We start from the raw sequence: 22294 nt of genomic DNA, 5'->3' as shown, positions 1-22294 counted from the left end.
CTGGGGCTATCATCTGAGTCATAATCCTCGGCCTGTGAAGCCGGGGACCCCCCTGTGGGCTGGATTAATTCCAAGTGAGGGGGACCTGAGGACAGAGGCCTCGCCGTGCCCAAAGACTGAGCCCCATGCATAGATTGCAAGGTTTCAAGGATTTTTGCCATAGAGACAGACATATTATCAGCAAAAACTGCAAAGTCTGTCCCTGTCACCGGGGCAGGACTTACAGGCGTCTCAGCCTGGGTCACTCTCCCTCCTGACTCCGGCTGGCGAAGCAGCACCGGGTCGGAACATTGCACACAATGGGGGTCATCGGAGCCTGCTGGTAGATTAGCCCCACATGCAGCACCCGCAGTATACACAGCCCTAGCCTTGGCAGCCTTGCGTTTTAAGGATGGCATGTTGTTGCTTCCACAGAGTGATCTGGGAGATGCAGCCAGAAGCGACCTCACAGTGCAAGAAATACAATATCTCTATATCCTACACAGTACACCGATACACCGTGAGGCACTAGAGGGACCAGCACAGAAAAATCGCTTACCGCCCGCTTAAAAAGCGGGTGTGTGGTCGCCAGATAGCCCCTAGTCCAGGTCTCCCAGAGCCTTGCGTCCTTCCTCCAGCCAGACTGCATGTAATGGCTGCCGGCGTCCTGAGAGAGAAGGGGGGCGGGCCCTGGGCGTTCCTGGCTAAGAGCGGGAAGCCTGCTTCCCTCTGTGCCTAGTGTGAGGGCTGGAGCATGTAAATCAGGCTCCAGCCCTCGTCGCTGCTAGCGAACAGCGTCTCTCCCCTACCCTGAATGACAGGGTGGGGGCGGGAACGAATCGGAGCTGCCGGCGTCCTAGGCCCAAAAAGCCGGGGACTCAATTTATAACCGCCGCCGCCGTAAAAGCGCGGACGGCGGATCCCCGGCGCACCACAAGTCACAGCAGCGCCGCCCGGTCCAGAGGGGGTCGGCGCTGCGTTCCCATACACAAACAATCCCCCAGTAATCTGTAGGGACACTAACTCCAACGTTGCGGTCCCCGGCGCACTACAACACCCAGCCAGCCCGGAGTGTGTCTGTGCCTGCCGGGGACACAGAGTACCTGTATGATGCAGGGCCTGTCCCTGATCGTACTCCTGCTCCGTCTCCATCAGGTTCTAATGGGTCTGTGGATGGAGCCCGGCGTCAGAGCTGAGAGGCCGGCAGGATCCCACTTCCACAGAGCCCTACCAGGGGATGTGGAAGGAAAAACAGCATGTCAGGCTCCAGCCCTGTACCAGCAATAGGTACCTCAACCTTACAACACCATCCAGGGGTGAGAAGGGAGCATGCTGGGGACACTATATGTGTCCTCTTTTCTTCCATCCGAAATAGTCAGCAGCTACTGCTGACTAAAATCTGTGGAGCTATGCATGGAATGTCTGACCTCCTTCGCACACAAAGCTAAAACTGGAGAACCCGTGATACCACGGGGGGGGTATAGCCAGAGGGGGAGGGGCCTTGCACTTTTAATGTAGTGCTTTGTGTGGCCTCCAGAGGGCAGTAGCTATACCCCAATCGTCTGGGTCTCCCAATAGAGCGCTGAAGAAATGTGATATATCGGGTGTAATGCTGCTTTTTCTTCTCCTCTGTTGACATTTTGAGGCAAGAAAATAATTTATATGGAGTTAAAATATCCTTGTGGCACAGAACTGCACAGTAAAACCTCACATATACTGAAGGGAATCTGTCACTAGGTTTTTGCTACTTCATCTGAGAGCAGCATGTAGTAGGTAAAGAGATTCTGAAACTAACCATGTTTATCTTAGATCACTGTGTGCAGTCGCTCTGACTTTATCTCAGAATTGAGTGTAGCAGAGCTGAGTGAGCTTCCCTTCCCTCACCAGGCTCTCAATAGAGATTGTACATTGACTGGGAGATGTCAATCACAACAGGGGGCATGGCAGACTGGTCTGTAATAGGCACTGAGTAACACCAATGTTAATCAGAGAGCAATAAACAGTTTAATATAGGGAAAAAAATAGTTTGGACACAGGTAAGAGAAACATATATGTCTTTACTTTTTTAACCCTCGCAGCATGCTGTCCTCAGCTTACATTGCAAAATCCTGGTAACAGATTCCCTTTAAGGACTGTGGCACCATAGACTTTATGTGCTTTACATAACCTTGTTGAAAATCTGTGGTAGAAGAATCTTGCAAGGTACTTGGCCACACTTTGGCCCCACATGAGGAACGTGTGCACCCGGCCTATGAAAAATGTAATAAAATACTGCATTCTACAGTTGTTCCTCAGGTGTGAGTGCTATAATTTTCTATATTTCTTAAAATGTTGGATCTAAACTACATCAGATTTTCATACAAGTACTAAACGTAGATAAAGAAAACCAAATCAAACAATTGATTCACAAACATTAGACTTCAGAATTTTTTAATTAAAGGGAACCTGTTAGCTGATACATGCTGCCCTAACTGTGGCAGCATGTATAAGCCACTGGTTGCATTATCCAAGCCAGACGTGTTTAACTTTAAAACACTATGGTTTCTGGCGGTCACTTTAATAGCCACCAGGGACCAAGCCCCACTGCAGACTAGTTGGAAAGGCGAGTTCCAGCTGCCCTGGATTCAATATGTTTTGCTCTCAATACGCCACAGCCTTTAAGAGTCAAACATGTCTGTGACTGAAAAAATGTGAATCTTGTATAGTCTTGTACTGCATCTAAACATTTCTGATAATTGTTGATTAGTCCTGCACTTCGGCTTAAAGGAATTTTAGCCCATTCCTCCCTACAAAACAGCTTCCATTCTGTTATGTTGGTAGGTTTTTTTTCCCATAGCTTGCTCACTCCAAGTTTTTGCACATTTCTATAGGCATAAGGTCATGATTTTAACTTACTTATTTTCCGGCGTATAAGACGACTGGGCGTATAAGATGACATCCAACGTTTTCAGTTAAATGGCCCCATTGTAATATCCTCTGTAATAATGTCTCCTGCTGTAATGTCCCCATTGTATAGTAATGTCTCCTGCTGTAATGTCCCCATTGTTTAGTAATGTCCTCCTGCTAGTTCCTTTTTTGTCCCCTATTAAACCATTGTTTACACACAATAAAAGATATTCTCACCTGTCCTCCGTGCCTGCGGTGCCTCCAGCTGCTTGTTGCAGTCTGCGGACACACAGACCCTCCGTGATAGCGTCCGGTGTAGGATGTTGTCATGGCTTTACTGCAGTTGAATGCTTTGAGGCGCCGTAAAGCATTCAACTGCAGTAAAGCCATGACAACATCCTGCAGTAGCCGCTTCGTGCTGCGGACGCTATAACGGAGCGGTCTGTGTTCCTGCGGACTGCAAGAAGCAGCTGGAGGCACCGTGGACACAGAGGAGAGGTGAGAATATCTTTTATTGTGTGTAAACAATGGCAGTAAAGCCATGACGGCACCGTGCACCACCATATAAGACGACAACCGGCGTATAAGACGACCCCCGACTTTTGAGAAGATTTTCAGGGCTTAAAAAGTCATCTTATACGCTGGAAATACGGTATCCATTTAGAGAACTTCTTGTGTGCTTGGGGTCATTGTTTTGTTTTATAAGTCAAGAACAGATATCCTGAGAATTTCTTGATAAAAAAATCATCTTTCATTGTTTCATGAACGATTGCAAGTTGTCCAGGCCCAGATGCAGCAAAATAGGCACGGGGTTTGAAACTACCATCACCATGTTTCACAAATAGTGTGAAGTTCTTGTGCTGAAATCCAGTGTTGTTCTTTCTCCAAACATAGCATTTAAACCAAAATGCTCTTGTTTGGTCTCAACCATCCATAAACATTATACTAATAGCCTTAAGGCTGCTTTACATGGTACGACCGATTGTGCGATTTCACAATCGATAGTACCCGCCCCGGTCCTTTTTGCATCACGGGCAAATGGCTGCCCGTGGCGCACAAAGTCGGTAACCCCCGTCACACGTACTTACCTCTCGTGCGACCTCACTGTGGGCGGCGAACGTCAACTTCCTGGAGTGGGAGGGACGTTCGGCGTCACAGCGACGTCACACGGCCGCCGGCCAATGGAAGCGGAGGGGCGGAGATGAGCGGGACGTAAACATCCCGCCCACCTCCTTCCTTCACATAGCCGGTGGCGGCCGCGTGACGCAGGTGAGCTGCTGTTCATCGTTCCCGGGGTGTCACATGGAGCGGCGTGGGCTACACCGGAAACGATGAACAACTAAATTAAACGATATTATGGAACCTAGCGAGCAGTACACGACTCACGATTTGTGAGCGATACTGCGTCGCTAGGAGGTGTCACACAGGCCGGTATCGCCAGCGATGCCAGATGTGCGTCACAAAAACCGTGACCCCGACGATCTATCGCACGATAGATTGTCTGCTGTAAAGCAGCCTTTATGTCTTGTGCAGGAGATCCTTAGCAAACTGCAGAAGGGCAGCCATTTATGGAGAGCATTGACTTTACCTTTGCAATTTTGTCATTAACACCATTGTTGTTTAATGTTCTTGTCATGGTGGACACATGAGTATTATTATTATTAGGTTATGTGAGAGAAGCCTTTAGTTGCTTAGAGGTTACCTTGGGTTCCTATGTTACTTTCCAGGCTATTATACATCTTGCTGGTTGACCTCTCTTGGTTAAAAGTAATAATGGTCTTGAATTTTCTCCCTTTTTACCCAGTTTGTCTGATTATTGACTGCTGGAGTTGAAACTCTTTAGAGATGGTTTTATAACTTTTTCCAGCCTGATGAGCATCAACAACTCTTCTTCTCAGGTCTTCAAAAATATCCTTTGTTTTTGCCATAATATATGTCCACAGATATGTATTGTGAAGAACAGATATTGATAGATACTTGTTCTTTACAGTACATTTAGAAGGCAGTGATATTTTTGGTATACAGATAATAGTCCAAGTGTCATCAGTGGTGTGATCTGAATTTCATCAGTGTTTGGTGAGTTTTCTGTCTTTACAATTAATGTTTCATCAGGGATCTTCTTGCATAAAAAATAAATTAATTCAAAACTTCTATTATCCATTGCAGTAGTAAGGGTATGTGCGCACGTTGCTTTTTACCTGCTTTTTTGCTGCTTTTTTGCTGCTTTTTCTTCTGCGCTGTTTAATGCCAAAATGGATGTGTTCTTCTATTCAAGCAAAGTCTATGGGAATTTGGGTTTCTTGTTCACACTATGTTGTTCAAAATGCTGCCTTTTTGTGGCAGAACTTTGGTCAAAAACTCAGCTTTGCAGTGCAAAACCCAAATGGCAAAAACAATTGACATGTTGCTTCTTTGAAAAGCTGAGTTTTTGACCAAAGTTCTGCCACAAAAAGGCAGCATTTTGAACAACATAGTGTGAACAAGAAACCCAAATTCCCATAGACTTTGCTTGAATAGAAGAACACATCCATTTTGGCATTAAACAGCGCAGAAGAAAAAGCAGCAAAAAAGCAGGTAAAAAGCAACATGCGCACATACCCTAACCCCGTACAGCACAATGAGTGTGCACCATCCGTGTATTGGCCATGATTTTCCTGGACTTATACACGTGTATAGGTTATTTTGTTCCTTGAATCTGATAAAAAAAAAGAAATGTGTCACACTTACATAGTCCAGAAAAAGACATGGACATGTAAACAGCTCCATTGATAAAAATGGGTATGTGTTATATCTATGACAAACTTGTTTAGAACACGTAGATGAAAAATGGCCATCTGTATGAGGCTTTAAATAAAACAGGTCGCCCACTTACACCTGATTGTCATTCCATTGATTGTAAACACCATTTCATTTTACCTTGATTTCAAATCTGGTAATTTTAAAGGTTCACATACTCTTGCCACTCACAGGCATGATATTGGATCATTTTGCAGAAGTCCAATATTTTTATCTCATTTGTTTGATATAGATCTCTTTATCCACTTTTAGGATTTATTTGAAAACGTAATGTAGTTGCAGATAAAAGTTATTATTATAGCGTCATTTATTCCATGGTGCTTTACATGGGAAAAGGGGTACACATAGTATGGACAAGTACAATAATCATAATCAAAACAAGCCACAGACAGGTATAGGAGGAGAGAGGACTCTGCCCGCGTGGGCTCACAGTCTACAAGGGATGGGTGAGGATACAGTAGGTGAGGCTAGAGATGGTCATGCGGTGCCATAGCGGCATAGCGGACTGAAGGCTACTGCAGGTTGTAGGCTTTTCGGAAGAGGTGGGTCTTCAGGTTCCTTTTGAAGCTTGTCACGGTGGGTGAGAGTCTGAGATGTTGTGGTAGAGCATTCCAGAGTATGGGGGAGGCGTGAGAGAAGTCTTGGATGCGGTGGTGGGAAGAAGAGAAGAGAGGAGAGCAGAGAAGGATATCTTGTGAGGATTGAAGGTTACATGCAGGTAAGTACCAGGAGACTAGTTCACAGATGTATAGGAGGAGATATGTTGTGAATGACTTTGTAGGTCTTAGTTAGGGTTTTGAACTGGAGTTGTTGGGCAATGGGAAGCCAGTGAAGGGATTGGCAGAGAAGAGAGGTTGGGAAGTAGCGGGGGGACAGGTGGATTAGTCGGGCAGCGGAGTTATGCTGTAATATGGAACATTTTGAAGGTTTCAAAAATTTCAAGCTCTACCCGACCAGGTAAACCAGCAGTGAACTGGTTATTTTGATTATGGCACCATTTGGATTTACAACTTGAAATCCAACATCTGTTTTATCATATAAATCAAGATGGATTGTCATAAATCTACACCTGTCAGTGGGTCAAAATTATCCGCTAGCTATTTCAAGTGGAATACATGCTATATATGTTCACAATTTTTTTTCCCACATTGAAATCTTCTGTTGTATGCAAATTACAAGATTAATTTACACGGGCTTAAGCCTGCTTTACACGGTACGATCTATCGTGCAATTTCACGATCGATCATACCTGCCCACGTCGTTTGTGCGTCACGGGCAATTAGTTGCCCGTGGCGCACAAAGTCGTTAACCCCCGTCACACGCACTTACCTGCTGTGCGACCTTGCTGTGGGCGGCGAACATCCACTTCCTGAAGGGGGAGGGACGTTCGGCGTCACAGCAAGGTCACACAGCGGCCGGCCAATAGAAGCGGAGAGGCAGAGATGAGTGGGGCGTAAACATCCCGCCCACCTCCTTCCTTCCGCATAGCCGGCGGGTGCCGCGGGACGGAGGTAAGCTGCTGTTCATCGTTCTCGGGGTGTCACACGTAGCGGCGTGTGCTACCCCGGGAATGATGAGCAATCCGGCGCCATTTTAATTAAATGAGATTATGAAACCGAGCGACGAGTACACGACTCACGATTTGTGAGTGATACTGCGTCGCTCAGAGGTGTCACACAGCCCGACGTCGCAAGCGATGCCAGATGTGCATCACAAAAACCATGACCCCGACGATCTATCGCACGATAGATCGTTTCGTGTAAAGCACCCTTTAGGTGCAGGATCTACAACAAAAATTGGAGGTATCCAACAAATCTGAACTTTTCTAGGATAAAAAAATACTTGTTCATTTCACCGCTTCATAACTAATGATGTACTATTACGTTAGTAGTCGTGCCCCACGGTTACCGGTATCTCCCTGGTGATCAGCAGACATGTATAGCTAACAGATGCAGGTGGATCAGATATCCACCCATGCCTGTTAACCCCTTAGATTGCGCTGTCAAACCCTGACAGTGTTATTTAAAGCGCCGCAGCAGGGATCACTATGTTCCCTGTCGACATCGGCGGCCCCGTGATGCTGTAACGACCAGATGCCAGTTATTATGACTATTAAGATACAATGGCACTATGGAAAAACCCAGGGACACAAAGATGGTGAATAACTGTTTTCTTTATAAGTCTAAAAAAAATAGACATAACCAGTTCTCTTACAACTTACGGGCCACAACAGCCCGGAATAAACAATAACAATTTATGTAACTTGGAGGACTTCAAGTGTCGGTCTGTAGAGATTAACTGGACTATATTTTCTTCCCCCAGGCTACACCGCTCCCTCCCCTATCTATTAATGGGGCTTACCCGAATTCACTACTACAGATAATGGCACGTGATCCCTCCAAGGATATAATCTTACAACCACCTCCACTTAATGTTTACAATTCAATCAGGGTACCCGGCCAACTTCCCATATACAGTAAGAAACAAGTGAATTTATGTACCTGTACCTCTATGCAATACTCTGTACCTCACTGCCCCCAGTCAGTGTGATGAAGCAAAGGCAGAATAGTCTTTTATTATCAGGACAACACAGCTTACCTTCTGATAAATTTCGGGTCAGACCAAATGCCTCCAGATGAACAAGCAATCACAGCTCCTTGTCAGCGAACAGTCTTTCAAAGAATAGTCTTCCTTCAATGTGACTTTTTTCTATTTGTCTGTCCCTAACTGATTATTAGTACACTGATCGGTCTCAGGTCAATTGTTACTCACAGAAGTCTTTCACTCAAGATGGTGTCGGTCTCCCTCAGACTGCTTCTAATGCACTCTTAGATGATTTTATCCAAGCACTTTCTGGAGAAAAGTTTGTGCCGTCCCCATGTCAGCAGCCGGGCTGCTCGAATCCGGATCCGCGGTGGCTCGAGGGATCTCCGGACCCGGGGGTCGGGGTCGCGTGGACACTCGGAATAAAAGGGGGAAGATATTTACAAGGGAGGATGTGGAAAGTTTGATGGTGGGGGCAGCCTGTTGTTCAACCCCTCCACAGGTAGGAGGAATGCCCCGGAACTCGATGAGAGCAACAGGGAGGTGCCGTTGGCACGGTAAAGGTCATTTATGTACTCACTCTGTCCAATAACGCTGACACCAACAACTGTGGTAAACTAAAGTTCTTGACACCGCTGCCGCTTGGCAGGAGCATGCCTGGATCCTGTGCCTGTTGGTGTTGCCTGTTAGCCTGTGACCTTTTCCTTTGCACCTTTTCTTCTAACTGGTCCCTTCAGCATAAAACTAGTCTGGTCCCGCTCACCAGTGTGGCTAAAGGGTGCTTTACACGCTGCAACATTGCTAGCGATCTCGTTAGCGATGTGACATGCCAGATCGCAGATGCGATCTGCCGAGATTGCACATAGGTCATTTTTATAGCGCCGGTCACATGTGCGATATCGGTAGATCGCATCTGCGAGCTGGCGTGTCACATCGCTAACGAGATCGCTAGCGATGGCGCAGCATGTAAAGCACCCTTAACTGGATGAGTTTGCTCTCAGGGTTCATGCTTGGGATTTTCTGGACTATGTAGTAGGAAAGTCCTATCCCCCTCGTTGCGCTAGTACCCCGATTTTGGAGCAGGTGGAGAACGGATCTTGAAGGCTCCATCCTCGTCGGGTAAATTGCCAGGATGCCTGAAGCTACTTCCTAACCTAGGGTCCACGTACCCTGTCATGCCCTGGGTCCTGCCCGGTGATGGCACAAAGCCACCGGCTGTCCTCCTCGACAGTCCTTGCCCCTTGTCCCGATCCCCTGCGACCAGAGTCCAGCTCCTACCAGGCCCAGACCAACGTCTGCCACCTAGTAGTACCAAGGAGCCAAGCTTCTGACCTCTCCTCTTGAGAGTCACTTCTCAACTGAACTACTCCTGACACTCCTGACCTCCCCTTAACCAACACCCCAAGTGAGTGACCCTATTCCCTTCAGGCTGTCCACTGGTGTGTCTGGTGGGTGTGGTGCAGAGTGTTCCTAGGATTTTGATTAGCTTGTTCCTGGCAACACCAAAGGTCAGGGACCCGTAACCAAGGAGGAGGTGGATACTGTGCAGAAGGGCAGATTGCACAATACCCTGTGACGACCTGATAGGCCAGGGCATCACAAATTCACTCAGATGAATTCCCCTCATCAGGGGCAGTAGGGGCTCCAAATAAAGAAACAGGCAATCTTATTTGTCCAGAACACAGGAGTTCCACATCTTTCTCCCTCTCTTGCAGCCTTCTTCCTGTCACTCTCCTCTTGCTTGTGCAGTATCCAGATCTCAACTGAACTTTTAACTGTTTCTATCTGTTTACGTTACCAGGGAAACCTAATGTAACCACTTACTGTCTAGCAGTGTGCCTGACCTCTAGTGACAACTAGTTGCCATTTAAGTTATAGCATATATATTCATTTCTTCATTAACAAACATACAAGTTTATCTTATGTACATTTTCACCCTGTGACAATGCGATCACGTGGTGTCCATGTGTTACCATTACAGCGCAGGAAGTGACACTGTCAAGAGTCACTTCCTGTAAGAGCCAGGAAAGTGCCATCACTCACAGGAAATCAGCATTTCTCCTGATCAGAGTGATGCTTAAGCGTCGCTCTGATTAGCACAAAAAATTGGACTGTGCAGTGATAAAGTTTCTAGGGGGACAAGTAAAATAAATAAAAAAGTTAAAATAGTTTAAAAAAATATGAAAAAAAAACAATTAAAAAAATTAAAACAATTAAAAAAATATAAACATATTTTGTATCACCATATTCAGGAAAGCCAGCTCTATCTAGATATAAAAGCGGTTAATCTGATCAGTACACGACATAGCAAGAAAAAAATTCCAAACTCCAAAATGAAGGTTTTTTTGGTCACCGTAACATTGCATTAAAATGCAATTAAAGGCAATCAAAACATTGTATCTACACAAGAATGATAAAATTAAAAATGCCAGCTCAAATTGCAAAAATTAAGCCATCACTGAGCCCCAGATCCCAAAATTGAGAACGTTACGGGTCTAGGAAAATGGTGACAAAAGCACTATTCTTTTTTTGGATAAACGCCTGAATTATTTCTCACCCCTTAGATAAAAGTAAAAGTAATACATGTTTAGTATCCACAAACTCATATTGACCTCAGACATCATACTTTTACAAGTCAGTTTTACCATATAGTGAACATGGTTAAAAAAAAACAAAAAAAAAAAAACATTGTGGAATTACATTTTTTCACAATTTTTCCACATCTGGATTTTGTTCTCTGTTTTCTAGTACACTATATGGTAAAATGAATGGTATCATTCCAAAGTACAACTCATCGTGCAAAAAAATAAGCCCTAAATTGGCAATGTTAACAGAAAAATAAGAATAAAATAAAAACAAATTATGATACTCGGAAGAAAGGGAAGAAAGACACGAAAATGAAAAATGGAAAATCGCTCAGGTTTGAAGGGGGTTAAAATGGGAGTGCTGTCAAACAAAGTGTAATCATCGTTTTAATTTTTATTTCATAAATCTATAAAACTCATGAAAATAAGCAGATTTGCTTCTTTCTCTGCCATAATTGATCAATCATTATCAAAATTTTCAATTCTGTGGTAAAATCTATATTTGAGGAATACTTTCCCATTACTGAGATAGGAGAAGGTAGCTGTTACTGACGAGAGTCTATAACGACAGGAGGAGGGAGGAGCTATAGGTCAAGGGAGGAGCTAGAAGCAGATGGAGGAGGACCTAGAAAGAGCTCCTCCCCCTCCTTCGCTTCTATCTACATAGAATCCCATCAGCACCAACTGCCCTCTCCTATTTCAGTAATCTAAAAGCCTTCCCTGAATACAGATTTTATCTCAGAATTGAGAATTTTGATAATGACTGATTAATTCTACCAGAAAAAAAAGCAAATTTGTCTGATAAGATAAATTACAAAGGTCTTTATTTTCATGAAATAAGACTTAAAATGACTGTTATACCTTAAATTAATTACTAATATGTAATTCATACATGGGAGAGTATCACCTGGCTAAAGTCTGAGTCCATTGACCATCACAGATTTCTAGATTGGCCTATCATAGATTTCTCTTTTTGAAGTGCATTTTAAATCAGTCTAAGGCCCCTTTCTCACTCCAATTTGTGTTCCATTTAGTGATCCCATCGGGGCTTACTTCAGAACCCCCCACAAAATGAGATTCAGACATATGCGCCCACAAGGTTATTGACTATAATGGTGCAGACAAGGTCACCAGGTGCATCATTTTCTGGCATATACAACAACTTAAGGCTAACACCTTGATGCGGTCTCGAATGTCTAGGTGACCACCTCCAGTAGGCATATATGCTTGAAAATGTGATTATCCTGAACAAGGAGTTTCCTCTCCAAAATACATTGAATAAATCACTTTCTAGAATTTGTCTCCAGTCCTTTATCCACGGCAGAGCGGATGTTAATCCCGGTATCCATTAGCAGCTATTTTGATTTCTCAGGGGCTGCAGCAGCCATGTTCACGCTCTTCAAATGGTTATGACTCACACAACCTGATCAGTTGATCACTTCCTTTTTTCGGTCTACCACAGTAACTACACAGTTAAGGCCCTATTGTGCTATTGTCTCTCCCGTATCTAACAAAAATGGTACAGAACAGAGCACACTGTAACTTTGTCTGCTTCATTATAGTCAATGGTCCCGTTGACGCATATGTCCAAATTGCGTTTTGGGGGGAGATCGGATGTAAGCACCGATGGGACCACTGAATGCCGGCCAACACATAGTGTGAAAGTGGCCTAAATGTAAGTTAAAATCCACAGAGGGAGAAATTAAATGGTGGCACTCACCCTTAGTAGAAATCTTCTTTTATTTCATCCAAAAATAAAAAAAAAACATATAGGAGGGGGATGCGGGATACGTCTAAGACTCAGGGCACCCCAAGACAACAGCAACCGTTTCGGGCACCTAGGCGCTTCGTCGGGTCCTGACCAATGAAGCGCCTAGGTGCACAAAACGGTGATTTTAATTTTTTACTTTTTAGATGAAATAAAAGAAGATTTCTACTAAGGGTGAGTGCCACCATTTCTTTTCTCCCTCTGTGGATTTAGACTGTTGTACTGATTGCCAGGTGGAACACCTCCCTGTATGTTGAATGCTGGTACCACTTTAGCTCTGTCTGGAGACTATTAGACTATGTTGACACACTGCATCTTTTGCTCAATTTATGAGGTCACAAAGATGCATCAAAATGCATGCATTTCCTTCTCCCAGCAAAGTTTACGAGATTTCTATTCTGCTGTCTACACTGTGCATCTTTTTTTGGCTGCATCTTGGCTGCGTTTTTGAAGATGCAGCATGTCAATTCTTTTTGCGTTTTTCCAGTATTTTTGAGCCCTTCCAGTGAATAGATTTGACATAAAAAACGCATTGGGCAAAATGCGGTAAAAACGCGGCAAAAACACATGCGTTTTTTGAGGCATTTTTGCCGTGCGTGCGATTTTTTTTTGTAGCCAAAAATGCTGCATCTTTGTGGTTAGCAAAGATGCACTGTGTGAACATACCCTTAGGGGTACTTTGCACGCTGCGACATCGCTAGCCGATGATAGCGATGCCGAGCGCGATAGCACACGTCCCCGTCGCACATGCGATATCTTGTGATAGCTGCCGTAGTGAACATTATCACTACGGCAGCTTCACACGCACTTACCTGCATTGCGACGTCACTCTGGCCGGCGACCCGCCTCCTTCCTAAGGGGGCGGGTCGTGCGGCATCACAGCGACGTCATCGCGTCGTCACTAAGCGGCCGGCCAATAGAAGCGGAGGGGCGGAGATGAGCGGGATGTAAACATCCCGCCCACCTTCTCCCTTCCGCATTGCCGGTGGACGGCAGGGACAGATAAGGAGATGTTTGTCGGTCCTGCGGCTTCAGACACAGCGATGTGTGGAGCTGCAGGAACGACAAACAACATCGTACCTGCGGACGCACCGACATTATGAAAATGAACGACGTGACACAGATCAGCGATTTTTGACTGTTTCACGCTCGTTCATCTTCTCTCCTAGGCTTTACACGTTGCGACATCGTTACCAGCGCCAGATGTGCGTCACTTTCGATTTGACCCCGAGGATATCGCAGTAGCGATGTCGCAACGTGCAAAGTACCCCTTAGTGGAGCTAGGTCTGTGTTTGGAATTGGTACCGGACCTGCATCTCCCTTTTGGATCTAAATGTAAGTTAAACAAAAGATGGTATAATAAAAGACAAAAATGTATAATCCCACATAAGCCACTACGATACAATTGGAGAATTTTCATAATGTCTTGTAGGGTGTGTCCAGTAGTATTCTTTTTATTTAAGAAAATTGTTTTTCATGATATTCACAAAGATTTTCATGACTTCAAATCTTGTCAGAGTACAAATGGGCAGTATTAAGCTAAAAAACAGTGAATGACTCTGTGGCAATGTACAGCCTGTTGCAAAGAAGCAATTGAAAGAGTTGTTAAAGCCATATGGCAAATCTAAGAAAAAGGAAAGTTTTCCTTTTAGCAATTAATACAATTCTTTTTTTATTATCTTGCACATTGTAATAACATTGCTTAAGTTTGTTATGTGATTTTTTGTAGATTCTGTGAAATTATATGCAGCTGCAGTTGGAAAGTAATTGAGTGATGAAACTGTAATAAAAAAACTAATACCACTGCTTGTTGGCTGCAACCCAGAAATGCATATTGGGACAGGTATCGTGTAGCATTTCAGAAAATGTTCACTTCAATTCTATTACTCAGATCATGTGAAAATTACTGAACATTTTCCATCCACATTTTGATGATATATGATGGTCAGGTCAAACTGTAATAATGGAGTAAAATAAAGTACAAATTGAAAGATCAGTATAATATTGTACATTATTAAACTACTTGTATCACTTGAATGGAGAAATGATAAAACACGGCTTGCTCATCTAATTTATTCACAATCAGTACACAGCCATCTGGATTTTCTGCTTTCCTTTGAGATTCACATTTGGTCTATGGCAAGGTTGGAAGGCGATAAGGACCAAAAGTGAAAGACAACAGACAAGGAAGCAATTATTTTTCCCAAATTAGGGACTTGCATATATTTACAAATGAAAAAACTTGGATCATTGTTTTTAATTAATGGCTCTTTCTCAAATTCCGGCTCTTGGCACCCTCACCAAGAAAAAGTACAAATCTTGTGTTTCTATTTGAATTCACATTTGTACATGAGCATGTAGCACCTCTTAACGGAAACATCCACAATAGCAAATTATCCTTAAATTTGTAGAATAGTATTCCTAGTAAAAGTTGCAAATGTTATTTTAACGTTCACCCATTTTTATCAGCAGTTGGTGATATCTGCCCATGACCTCATCCAGCATAATTATATATAACAATGGCTAGAAATTACCGCAATGATACCCTATTAACATGGGACAACTTCAAGAAAACCGGCCAAAGGGCAATGCAATTTACAAAATATTTCTACCGATGTTTGGAACGCTGGTGACAAGTTCATGCCAGCTTTCCGTATAACCCAATTCATTAGTGCTCATTTTCTCTGGGTCTTTTTTTTTTAAAAAAAAAAAAAAATTAAAATTAGAAAACAAAAATTATAATTAATTGTCATATAAAAAAGGTTGTAATGTACACTTTTTAATGAAAAGAATAAAACTGTAAAGTCATAAGATATGGTGCCTATTGCATTAAAAAAAAGAAAGAAAAATGTGCCCCATCCAGTTTAGAGAACAAATTTAAAAACCCCTGAGTGAAGGTCACTCTTGGTTTCTAGGACCAATCTGTGGCAACAACTGATGCCGCACATGACTGGGAATAATTCTACAGAAATCTATTAGCCTGGTTTTGGCATTAGTTTCCTTTTTGCGCTTTTATACTGCACTGGAAGAAAAAACATCAGACCTAAAAAATTAAAGCAAGACCTTAGACCTCAAAAACAAAGTGATGTTATCAAATCTAAACATAGAATTAAATTGTGAACTTTTGACTACTGGGTAAATAGTTCATACTTTAATCTTTTCTGTACATATTATATACAAAGGGGAGGATTTTGAATTCTTTAATTGTGGTTAAGTTTTTATGGAAAATGAGTTATCCACTAAATATCTATATAGCATAAACACATGACAAGTATTGTTCAATGTCTATATATAATTACTCCCTAAATATAATATTAAAACAGGCACAAAAGGAGACAATGTTTCTGCTAACTTCAACATTTTTATGTATACAAAAAAAGACTGAGCGGCACAGAGGATCATTACATCCTCACTCATCGGAATGTTCGCCAATGAGACCCATCTTAGGCCCTGTTCACGTTGCATCTCTGTAGTGCACTCAAAGGTTCAACCTGAATTCCCGCAGAACAGTTGAACCCAGAAATAGGTGATAGACTGCAATGACAAAATGTCAGGATGTGACTGTAGAATAGCAAGGGACAGGGGGCTCCTATACTGTCCCTCACAGTAGGGGAGGACCCTAGGCTATCCCTGTCCTTAGGGTTACCCCTAATGATAGAGATGTCGGAGTCTTGTGCCTTGCTATACTACTGACCAGAGCTAATCTTTCCCCCCCAGAGAAAGAAAGGTGTGTGATGGAAACACAGATCTGGACAGAGAGGAAAAAACAGAAACTCAGAAACATTACAAACTCACAGTAACAAACAATCTGAAACTAAGGAGAAAAGCAAGAGAAGTAGAGCAGCAACAAAAGGGTTAATACCACAACCGCTCACAACAATAATGCACAACAACCACCAGTAAGTCTGGATCAAACCACCTATCCAGACCTGAATACACAAGCTATAGCCGGCACAAATAGAATTGTCCAACTAACATGTGTAGGAGGGGAGTGAATATGACTGGCTCTCCCATATCATGTTTCTAAAAATGATTAACAAGCAGACCTGCAGAGATTACATTTTACCAGCATACCTATGAACTAAAAGTCAGTTAGTCAACACCTGAGTCTCCCTGTGCTGATCACAGCCATCAGATAAATTAGCAGGAAAAGTGCAAAAATCTGGAGTTTCCACATATCCTGGCGCCACCATGACAATCGGTGATGTTTGCAAAATCCTCCTTGACACATAACCAGAGTTCAAATGTATTTCTTTTTTCATTTTTTTCTGAAAATGTCTGTATTTTCAGATGGCAAAGAAATGAGGATTGAAAACACGCTTTCAGAATAAAGCTCAAATGGAGTTAATTTGTGACTTTGTGTCATTGAAGTCTATCGACTCTTTGGGGTCCACCTGAGGCCAATTTTTAGTGGTATTCAGGGGGAACATCTGAACATGTGCAGAATGTGAGTATGAACAAGACCTTACAGTTTGAGAAGCACAGTATAAAATAACCTCATTATACAGGAGACAAAATTATGCTCCTAATTAGAGATGAGTGAACCTGTGGAAGGTCGGTTCAGCGGGCTCAGCTGGAGTTTAGACATAGTTTTGTTTGGGACTTGGACTTGACCTGAACCCCAATTGAAGTCACTGATTTGGCCTTTCGAGTCTTCACCCACATGCAGCTAGCCATAAACAAAACACTCCCAAGGGAGAATGGGCAGGGTTTTTCCATTTTTTGAGGGGGATACACACTACAACTGATCACACTGTTGTTACTCCCAGTGTGAGCTATTCAATTACTGCAAGTGGTTCACAATGGGCTGAGCATTGAGCGTACTCGAGCACAGCGATGCTTGCTCGAGTAGTCAGCATACATAAAGCACCCAAACTCTGAACCTGAACTCTGTTTTTTGTTAAATTCTGTGTTTAGTACTAACACCAAGCACCGAACTTCGGGTTCGCTCACCTTTTGTCCTAATTTATCAAAATTACAATCAAAGTTCAGCTCACCCCTTTAGAAGGTATACTGAGTCCTCCTGCTGCTCGGGAAGGCAGGTACCGTTACCTATAGCAATCATAAGAAGAGAAGGAAAATCCGGTGCTTCGGAGTGTATCAGCCACCACTCAGGATAAATTTCCAACTTTTTTATTGCTGTTCATTAAAAAGTGAAGCATGTACAATATCTCCATACAAAAACTTCCAGCATGTAGAAAAAAATATTGACAGTGCTACCGGTTTCGGATACATATTGTAGCTTTTGTCAAGTGATGCTACCAAGTCTGTGATGCACTTATAAATCCTACTAGTGGGAAAAACTCCTGTTGTAGCAGGTGTTTTTCCTGACCAATTAGTCAGTAACATTAACCCTTTAGACATAGTCATGGGATGGATCAGGCTTAATACACATGTATAGAGTTTACCTGCCAAACAATATCAGAGAGAGAGAGGAAAAAAAAGTGATGCTTGCTCGAGTGGTCAGAATACATAAAGCACCCAAACTCTGAACCTGAACTCTGTTTTTGGTAAATTCTGTGTTTGGTACTAACACCAAGCACCGAACTTCGGGTTCGCTCACCTTTTGTCCTAATTTATTAAAATTGGCATTTTTTATGGTAGTCTTGACGAAAAAAGCACAGGAATAACGTGCCAAATTCACTAAAAGGTGTGTTCCTTTTAATGAATTCGGCATACCTCTATACTTCTGTGTGCAAGCCTAAATGTACTCCAGTACATTTTCTACCATATCCTCATTATTTTTACAGAAATTGTAACATTATTGTTTGTGCTAGACCACATCCCCTCCTTGCTGAGCTCCGACAACTTACCAAAGAGTAGGTGGCGCTGGCCAGGAATGGCAGAAAAATGTCTAAAAGTGAAAAATTTTGCTGCATTTCAAGCCGTTTTACTACAGAAAGGTAGCATAAACTGCTTTATTAATTGGGCCCTATGTCTTTTTAATATTACCTTGATTTTTTATGAATTATGGGATCCTATTACGTAGTTGGGTTAGGATAGGAAAGGCTATTAATGAGAAAATAACAAGGCCATTATTCATAAATTAAATTAGAATTAACAGAGCCATCAGTGCTGAAGCAGAAGGGAAAGCAAAGCCCATATGGCCATACGCAGCTGCCCTTTCTTGTTTAAAAAAAAGGAAAAAAATATAACCTATTTTAGCTTTTTGAAGTTCTCCTTCAGATAGAATGTGGATGAATTTCAGACTAAGATGGCTCCTCTATTCAATAAAATATATAGAGATGGTTCCTACGTTTGTGCCCTCGAAGTAAAAGTAAATAACAGCAATTTCTCAGATATGCCGTCACATACTGATTAGGCTAAAATACCTGATTTACCAGGGTCAATGAGTCAGCAAGGCATATTTAAGCACAATAAATAGCAAAGGTGCTGAGTTGCAGCTCTTGCACAGAGCTGGATGAAGAGTGTTTATGTACGAAGGTTGAAGCAGACTGTGGCTTGACCCTCTTACAAAAGACCGTTAATACTGTGCCTGTTCAGCCATTTCACCCCCACTAATGTTATTTCTACATTGTTTTATTGTTCTACCATGTTATTTTTTACCTGTATTGGGTATATTACCTTTACTGCTACCCTTAAAGCACACCAATCACCAGGATTTTTCTATATAAACTAAAACCAGTGCTATACTGACACTATCATGTTGATTCTATACATACCTTTAGTGGTCAGATTGGATGCATACTTTTTGAAATACAGGCAAGTAAAGTTACAGAAATGTACAGCTTTTTGATTGGCAGCAGCGCCAAATAGCTAAGATGTGTGTCGGGGTTTGCTATCTATTCCCGTCCCTGTCTGCTGCCTGGCCTCTCTAGATGCTACACTGTATGGGCTTCTTCCAGGTATGATTCACTTCTGTCACATGATAGGGACTTGTTAGAAATGCAGCCCATACAGTCTAACATCTATTTAGCCCAGGTAGCAGACAGGGGCGGGAATAGATAGCAAAACCCCACCCACATATTGGCTATTCAGCAGCTGCTGCCAAACAAAAAGCTGTACATTTCTGTAACTTTACCTGCCTGTGTTTCAAAAACTATACTTGAAATATGACAACTAAAGGTATGTATAGAATCAGCCTGATAGTGCCAGTATAGCACTGGTTTTAGTTTTTATAGGAAAATCCTTGTGATTGGTTCCCTTTAATTTCACTAAAGTTATGTCTATGAGCAATTCTTCAGGATAGGTTCACTGAGTAAGCCATTTTTGGCTACCCTTAAAGTGAATCTGTCACCAGGTTTTTGCTCCCCCATCTGAGAGCAGCATAATGTAGAGAGACATAGACCCTGATTCCAGCAATGTGTCACTTACTGAGCTGTTTGCTGTCATTTTGATAAAATCAATGTTTTCTCTGCTGCAGATCTAGCAGTTATATAGAGCTCATGAATATTCTGGACTACCTGGCAGCACGCCAAGTAGTCCTCTAATGATAATCTACTGCTTATTAAACAGTGATTTATCAAAACTGCACTAACAGCCCAGTAAGTGACACATCGCTGTAATCAGGATCTTTGCCCCTACATTATGCTGCTCTAAAGGGGGCTTTACACGCAGCGACAGCGATGTCGCTCGTGAAAGCACCCGCCCCCATCGTTTGTGCGTCACGGGCAAACCGCTGCCCGTGGAGCACAATATTGTTAGTACCCATCACACATACTTACCTTCTCACCGTCACAGCGACGTCACACGGCAGGAGTCCAATAGAAGCAAAGGGGCAGAGAGCAGCTGCATGACAGTCACGCCCACCTCATTGCCGGAGGTCGCAGGTACGGTGTTATTCGTCATTCCTGGGGTGTCACACGTAGCGATGTGTGCTGCCTCAGGAATGACGAACAACCTGCGTCCTAAACGAGCAATGACATTTGGGAAATGGACGACGTGTCAACAATCAATGATTTGGTAAGTATTTTGCATCGTTAGCGGTCGCTCGTACGTGTCACACGCAATGACGTTGCTAACGAGGCGGATGTGCGTCACGAATTCCGTGACCCCAACGAAATCTCGTTAGCGATGTTGTTGCATGTAACAGGGCCTTTAGATTAGGTGGCAAAACCTGGTGCCAGATTCTCTTTAATTTCACTAATGTCACGTCTATGAGCAATTATTTGAGAGAGATTCACTGAGTAACACATGTTTGGCAAGTATACATGGCTGGTACTCGGCTGACTGGTTTAACGCCTGTCTGGAACCACAGTCTCAGAATGGCTGTGACGGACAGGCTAGGGGAAAGCCGCTCACTAAGTAGGATCCCGAGAACCCCAAAACCTTTTAACCCCTATACAGGGATTTGGAATTACTACAGGGCCCCAGAGATAGCTACCTGTGGAAGGCTGCAGTCCAGAGGAGAGTGGTCATCAGGCAGGGCCAAACCAGAAGATACTGAAAAAAGACAAAACGGCAGACAAAAGCATGGTCAGGAAATCAGGCTGAGGTAAAATCGGAGATGGCAGCGAGGTACAAAAATGGAAGACAGGAGAGTAGTCAGAACAGGCAGAGGTCAAAACACAGGGATCAATATTGAGAGCAGGGAGAGAACCAGAAACAAGCAGAACTGCAAAACTATATCTGGCAGGGACCAGCAGACAGAGGGGAAATTAGAAGGGTGTGGTGCCTTCCCGTTGGCTGTAGCTGTAAGGTGGTAACTTCAGCTGAAAGACACATGCCACCACAGTCAGCCAGTGGTATTGCAGGTCACAGGGAAACCCAGCTTAGCGGATGAGCGGAGCCTGCGCCCACCAGAGCTACTGGCACTGACTCCTCTCCTATCACCAGCACTGTCCACGGCGGGAACACGGTGTTTCCTGGTGACTGAAGCAGAAGTCGCAGGAGCAGAGTCGGTTGGGGACGTGACAACTGGCTCTGGATAGTACTCCTATGTAATTCACTTGATTGCTCTGAAGAAGGGGCATTGAGGTTTGTTGTTGCTTTTTGAAATGAGTATTGGGAATGAGTAACAAGCTGATTAGTGCTGAATGTGGGTCAGAGAAGCATGAGAAAGCATCTGAATGCTCACAGCTTATCAAATGGTATAAAATCTTCTGTTTCTGCCATCAAGGGTCGTGAGAAGGCATGAGAGATCTGCATCTTAAGTGCCTATGACTCTTTGGTGAAGGGCAGATACATAAATGAAAGGGGTGGTTCACCCAATTTTTTTATTCTCTCAGTGTAATTTACTATTTCAGTTGTCTTTCTATTGCCTTCTATTTGGCACTGAGTGGCATTATCCTGCTCGCTCAGTGCCGGTCACATGACCCCCGGCTGCTGTGGCCGCTGGCATCTGCTGATGTCACGTCAACTTTAGGGCTCTGAAAGTTGACGTTACATCAACAGCTGCAGCCACCTCTGATCCTTAGTGACTGGGCTGTGGGTGGTGATCACCGCACGTCACAGTCCAGCATGAAGAGGAGATTAGGGTTTACTTATTATCCTGCAGCTGTGTGTGGGGCCGGCAGCAGGAGCGAGAGGAGAGGAGGAGTCATGTCCGGTAAGTATGTTATCGCACGGGGGTGGGGGTGGGAGAATGAGCAGAGCGCAGGGTGCCACTGCAAAGGATTATGGGAGTTGTAGGAACTGAACCCAGGAAGGCAGGAGAGAGATTAACCCCATCAGAGCTGGAGCCAGCAATGAGGGCATTCTGCTAGAGCATGATAAAAAGTTAATATTGCTGAAATAACAATATAGATGTGTGAAGAGGCACATATTAGCAAGATTG

The sequence above is a fragment of the Anomaloglossus baeobatrachus genome, chromosome 6 (genome assembly GCF_048569485.1).
Source record: "Anomaloglossus baeobatrachus isolate aAnoBae1 chromosome 6, aAnoBae1.hap1, whole genome shotgun sequence".
Lineage (NCBI taxonomy): Eukaryota > Metazoa > Chordata > Amphibia > Anura > Aromobatidae > Anomaloglossus > Anomaloglossus baeobatrachus.
Note: the sequence above shows the minus strand (reverse complement) of the source record.